Below are 6,640 nucleotides of genomic sequence, written 5' to 3' on the forward strand. Positions count from 1 at the left end.
GGTGTGTATGTTGGTGTGTGTGTATGTGTATGTGTGTGGTGATATGTGTGTGTGTGGTGTGTGTATGTGATGTGTATGTGGTGGTGGTGGTGGTGTGTGTTGGTGTGTGTGTGTGGTATATGTGTGTGTGTGGCGTGTGTATGTGATGTGTATGTGGTGGTGGGTATGGTAGCTGGTAGCAGCATGCTGGCAGTCAGCTGACACAGGACAGGAAGCCCCTGGAGTATAAATCTCAAGGCCTGTCTCCCGAGATCCACTTTCCCTCATCAGCCCTCTCAAAAGTCTTACAATCTCCCAAATCCAACCCCCATCCGGCAACCAAATGTCCCATCACATTTCACACACAAACCTTAATGCAGACCCTTTTTGTGTTGTTTCCAGTCAGCTTTGCTATGTAGTTCAGGCTGGTCTAAAACCCACAGACGACCTGCTTCTTTCTCCTCTGCCCCAAGATTACAGGTGTGCCACTACATCAGGTATGCATCAAAGTATGCATGTGTGTACTTGCATGGGTGTATGTATATGCATGATCATGTGTGTGTGTGTGTGTGTGTGCGCACATGCATGTTTGCATGTGCACACAAATCGTGTGTAGCACACATGTGGACAACCTGGGGTGTCAGTTCTCATCTTCCATCTTGTCTAAGACAGGCTCTCTTTGTTATCTACCACTGTGTACGTACACCAAGTGAGCCCATGACTTTAGGCGATTCATCCACCTTCCATCTCAGTGCGGGGGCGTGGAGATTCCAAGTGCGTGGTACCACACCTGAAATGGGTTCTGAGGATGAAAATTCAGGTCCTCGGGTATGGAGCAAGTGCTTTCTCCTCTGTGCCTTCTGATCAGCCCAAGAGGTGCCATATTAAACCTCTATTGCTAACCTACAGGAACACAACTCAATTTTGTGTATTTATCTTAGAGCTGACAACTTACTGAACACACCAAATTCTGAAAGATTTTGTAGATTCCTTGCCATTTTTTCCACGTAAATAATCATGTTGCCATAGAGTACAGTTTTTATTCTCCTTTCAAAGTGTTTGTCTTCTCTCTCTCTCTCTCTCTCTCTCTCTCTCTCTCTCTCTCTCTCTCTCTCTCTCTCTCCCCCCCCCGCCCCCGTACCTTTAGTGTGAGCATGTGTGGGAATGGTGAGCACACACAGTATATTTTAAATATGTTGACTGCATTTTTCAGATTTCTTTAATCAGCTTACAGAAGTTAGCTTCTATTAGTTCACAGTTAGTTTTAAAAATATCCTTAAAAATATGTTCACTGTGTATATACGCACAGCACGTGGTACTGGGATATATAAGGACTCTCACAAGCGCACGTTGCTGAGCACATTTGTACACTTCAGTTGCCTGTCTTTCATATCTCCACACTTCAGATAAGAGAAAATGCATTTGTCTTCCTGAGAATGGCCTAATTCATTTAACAAGATGGTCTCCGGTAGCACCCATTTTCCTGCAAATGACATAATTTTATTCTTCCTATGGCTAAAAGAATTCCACAATGCACATGCAGTTAGTGAGAGTTGTAACAATGTATTGAATTGTGTCAAATGTTCTTTCAGCATCTACTGGGAGGTCATGAGAGCCACCCCTTTTAGCTTGTTGGTAAAGTAAAGGCTAAAGCAGAGGGGATAGTCTCCCAACAGATTCCCTGAGAACCGCAGCTCTCTTGAATGAATTTCTACTATTCCTATATGAAAATCCATCAGTTTATCATGTGTCTGAGATTTCTTTTTGTTCTCTCTCTCTCTCCACATACTTTCCCTCTCTTTTTCTGGTGTGTGTGTGTGTGTATGAGAGAGACAGAGAGAGAGACAGAGAGAGACACACACACACAGACAGAGAGACAGAGAGAGAGACAGAGACAGAGAGAGAGACACACACAGAGACAGAGAGAGAGAGACACACACAGAGAACGAGAGAGAGAGAGAGAGAGAGAGAGAGAGAGAGAGAGAGAGAGAGAGAGAGAGAGAGAGAGAGAGAGAGAGAGACAGACCATGGCCATTTCGTACAGCACCTGGGGTGGGGGTAGAGGAGGATACTGAGTGGATGAGAGTGGATGCTGTCTTCCACTGCTCTCTATGTCATTCCCTTGTGGCAGGTCTCTCATTGAACCTAAAGCCAAGTTTGTAGCCAGCAAGCCCCAGTGATCCCAGTGTCGGGTTTACAGATGCTTGTGTGGCCACAAACAGGTTTTTATGTGAGCGAGTGCTACAGACTCAGGCTTGGGTTCCCATGCCTAGACAGCAAACTCACCGAGCAAGTTCTCCAGCTCCAGACTTTCAAAAACTGTGTATGAATTTGCAGAATGACACACTGAAAGTATGGGGTCAGATTGCATAGATACACAGGTACTTGGCTGTATTATTTAAAAAATTATTTATTTCGATGTCAGTTCCATCTGGAAAGTCTGAAGTACTGGGGAACCTCATCCTTACAGTGGCAGTGTTCTTAAAACTCTGACACTTGGTGACAGCTCAAATGTCATTACTGGCAGCGACAGGTACAGTCCTGGTTTTCTTCTTCGTCGCGGGCTTGCTTCATTCATTCTTTAAGGAAATTGAGCCAATATAGTTTCAATTGAGCACATATAGTTTGCCACTCACTCTTTCAAGTAAAAATGGTGTTTTTTGAATAAAACAAAACAAAATAAAAAGCCAAACAAACAAACAAAGAACCCTCTGCCTTGGCTCAAAGCTTCATCATGTGAACACTCCACTTTGAGTCACTGCTGCAGTGAGAAGCCTCAAGCCTGAACGCTCTTCTTCACATAGGGTGCTAAAACTGTTGTATTTGGGTCTTTAAAAAAATGAATACTTTTTACTCTTTCATCAAGGACTTGAAGAAAAACTAGGTCATTTTCTTGTGTGGTGAAGAATACAAAGTTCTAGTAGAATCTGGTGTGCCTGCCTTGATTAGATGACGTGGGGATAGCTTGACTATGCTATTGCTACACTGTTCAGAAGAAGCCAATATGGTAAGGACTGGAGAGGGACTCAGTAGTTACGGCTGCTACTGCTCTTCAGGACCAAAGTTTGGTTCCCAGCACCCATGTCTGGCTCACAGTCACTTGTAGCTCTGGCTGCAGGGGACTTGATGGCCTCTTCTTGGGTCCTTGGGTATTGTACTTGTAGTACACAGACAGACAGACAGACAGACACACACACACACACACTCAATAAAAATAAATCTTCAAAAGCCAACATGGCAAAAGTCAAATGATATATTGATATCACTTAGAAAAGACATTTTTTTCCTAAAATACAAAGCTCTGTTTTAGTGTGCGATCTGAGATGCTTTCCACAGCTCTTGCTGTCTCCGTGAAAATTCATCCACTTATTACTGATTATTTTTATATCTTGCACTTAGGATGTTTTCATTTTCCTTATTTTTGTTTGTAACCTGACACATGATTTTTGGTTTTTCAGAGACAAGGTCTCACACTCTGTAACCCAGACTGGCTTGGAACTCACTATGTAGCCCAGGGTAGCCCCAAACATGTGGCAATCCTCCTGTCTCAGCTTCCTGAGTGCTGACTTTACAGAAACGAATACCATGCTGAGCTCAGAAAATAGCTTTTATCTCCTGGGTCACCAGAATATCATGAGTTTTGATCTTATGGGTCCCCAGGACTCTGCAAACTTAGCTATGCTGCCTGGATCAGGCGGCAGGGAGTGGCCAAAGAGAAGGCAGGGGCTGGAGGCACATGCCCAGGAGCCGCAGTTTTTAATGGTCTAAGTGGTCCTCAACCTTCCTAAGGCTGCTACTCTTGAATACAGTTCCCCATGTTGTGGTGACTGCCCAACCATAAAATTATTTTTGTTGCTACTTAATAACTATAATTTTGCTACTGCTATGAGTCCTAATATAAATATCTGATATACAATATCTCTGATATGTGATCCCTATAAAAAAGGTTGGGGGTCTTGACCCAGGTTGAGGACCACTGGAAGCAGGCAGGCACATGTGGCCTCAGTGTGGACCTCAGAATCCACAAGATCTGGGGTAAATGTTGGACTTGAGATGGCTTCAGTGGCTAGTCTTTTAACTCAGAAAACTGGGAAATGAGAAGACAACCTGAGTGTGGTGGTGGGGACCAGTCCTGTGCGGGCATTTTCTGAAGATTTCTTTTTTCCTAGAAGAACCTAGCTTATGTCAGGTTGACATAAAAATTATCCAGCCCAATATCATAGCTTAATGATAACATGCTTTGTATAGATTATGTCCCATGTGACCATGTGATTGGCTGGGACCTGCAAGTGGATGTCAGATGTGGCTGGTATTGTAAGAAGAGCTGATCAGACAGTATGGCATGGATCAGTATGGAAATGGATCAGAATTTGAAGTACAGTTTCTACTAAATCCCTATTACCTGTGTGCAATCAAAGAGTCAAAAGTCATAACTGGAGTTGCCGTCAGGGGCCGACTTTACTGGTTATGTGTGAAACTGTAGGTCATGGTTCTGACAGAACTGCTTATAGTCTATAATGCCCTTGTATTGCTTATCTGCCGTGATTTGCTTGCTGGCATGATACATCTGCTGCAGCAGCTTGACCCTCTCGATGGGTGCTACCACCATCTTGGAGATGGCCGCAGCCACTCCACTGGCCAAGAAGTCCTTGGCGAAGAATACAGTGGCATCTGTCATGTTGAAAGCAAAAAAAAAAAGAAGAGGCAGGCGAGTGTGGGACAGGACTGGGCCGACAACTGGCTTTGACTCCCGGACTCTGCATGGTTCATATCCTAAAGGAACAGGGAATCCTGTCCATCTAGCATGGGAACCTGGCCAATGTCATCAGATACTTCACCAGTCAGGCTCTCAACTTTGCCTTCAAAGATAAATACAAGCAGATATTTCTGGGTTGTGTGGACAAGAGGACCCAGTTTTGACGCTACTTTGCAGGAAACCTGGTATCAGGTGGTGCTGCTGGGGCCACATCCTTGTGCTTTGTGTACCTTCTAGATTTTGCCCGTACCCATCTAGCAGCTGATGTGGGCAAAGCTGAAAAGGAAATTCAAAGGCCTTGGTGACTGCCTGGTTAAGATTTACAAATCTGATGAGATTAAGGGCCTGTACCAAGGCTTTAATGTGTCAGTACAGGGCATTATCATCTACCGAGCTGCCTACTTTGGTATCTATGACACTGCAAAGGAAATGCTCCCAGATCCCAAGAATACTCACATCTTTATCAGCTGGATGATTGCAGTCTGTCACTGCTGCCGCTGGCCTGACTTCTTATCCTTTTGACACAGTTTGCCGTCGTACCTGATGCAGTCCTTTTCAAATGGGGGGCAACACTGGTGGCAGCTGGGTCGCGGCTTTGCGAGGCCATCCCAAAGGTGCTGGCACCAAGACAGGAGTGTGGAGACAAAAGGGCAACTGCCTTAAAAACTTATTACCATGAAGTACAAGTGGAGGTCAGAGGTGTGATGTCACTTCCTTCCTCTTACCTTATGGGGTTTCAGGGATCAAATCGGGGCCTCCAGGCTTCCATCCTCGGCTCCACATGGGTTTTAGCCCCCAAGCCACCTTTCCAGCTCAGGGTCTTGATTTTATCCTTTTTTTCTTCCAGATTCCTCCTCCCTCTCAGGGGCCCTCTGAGCCACCCTCTTACCCAGGGGTTAGTTTCAGCGTTCAGCTTTCCCAGCATACATTGCCTTTATCATAGGCCTGCAGGGACATTTCTGAGGCTGCTGGATCTCAGTGCTTACAAATGCTGCCTGTGAACCTGGTGCTCAGGGAGATTTCTGCTGTCCCCCTAGGCAGTCTTGGCTCTGGCTGCCCAGACTCTCTGGGATGCTGCCCGGCTTCAGAGGCTGTATCTCATCTCAGCCGTGACACCCGGCAGAATCATGCATCCCTCCTGGGGGGGGGGGGCTAAGCAAAGCCTAGATGCTGTTGGCAGGAACATTCAGGGTCCCCCAGAGGTGACCTGGGACTCTTGAGGCCAGTCTGTTAATTTTGCACAGATGTGGGATGCAGACTGCCAGGGACAGAAAACTGTCTGATCCAACCCTGAAGTACAACATCTCAGGAAGCTGTGAAGTGAGAGACAAAAAGATCAGAGAAGACAGAAAGTAGGGCTGCAAGACAATGGCTTATCCCACAGCTCTACCTGCTAGCATGGGGCCTGTCTGTAGTTTATGTATGTGAGTACACTATCACTCTCTTCAGACGCACCAGAAGAGGGCATTGGATCCCATTTCAGATGGTTGTGAGCCACCATGTGGTTGCTGGGAATTGAACTCAGGACCTCTGGAAGAGCAGTTAGTGCTCTTTAAGCTCCAAGCCATCTCTCCAGCCCAGTCTATCTGTATCGACTTTATATCCAGACACTGACATGGGGTTTCAAAAGTGTACAGTTGGGCGGTTGTTTGTTTGTTTGTTTGTTTGGTTTTGCACATAGCTTTGTAGTTGAGTAAAATAGTCCTGCTGAAAGTTACTGGCAAGATGGCTCAGTAGGTAAAGCACTTGCCTCACAAGCTGGCAGAGCAGAGTTTGAACTCCAGGAACCACATAAGAGAAGGGAAGTTCCCGATCAGCGCCAGGGTAGCGGGAGCGCAGGGTTGCCTGACACCCGCCAGCTACCCACGACCCCCGCCGCAGGATTTTGGGACTGCTGGTGAGTGG

General features: G+C 45.9%; 1 protein-coding gene and 1 pseudogene across 1 annotated transcript in view; both read left to right on the forward strand.

Moving 5' to 3' along the window:
• Positions 1–6,640, forward strand: part of Ccdc3 (coiled-coil domain containing 3) — an 88,748-nt gene that overhangs the window by 15,033 nt on the left and 67,075 nt on the right. The gene's annotated exons all lie outside the window — the stretch shown is intronic.
• LOC110289208 lies at positions 4,741–5,279 on the forward strand (annotated as a pseudogene).

Source organism: Mus caroli, chromosome 2 (assembly GCF_900094665.2).
Source record: "Mus caroli chromosome 2, CAROLI_EIJ_v1.1, whole genome shotgun sequence".
Taxonomy (NCBI): Eukaryota; Metazoa; Chordata; class Mammalia; order Rodentia; family Muridae; genus Mus; species Mus caroli.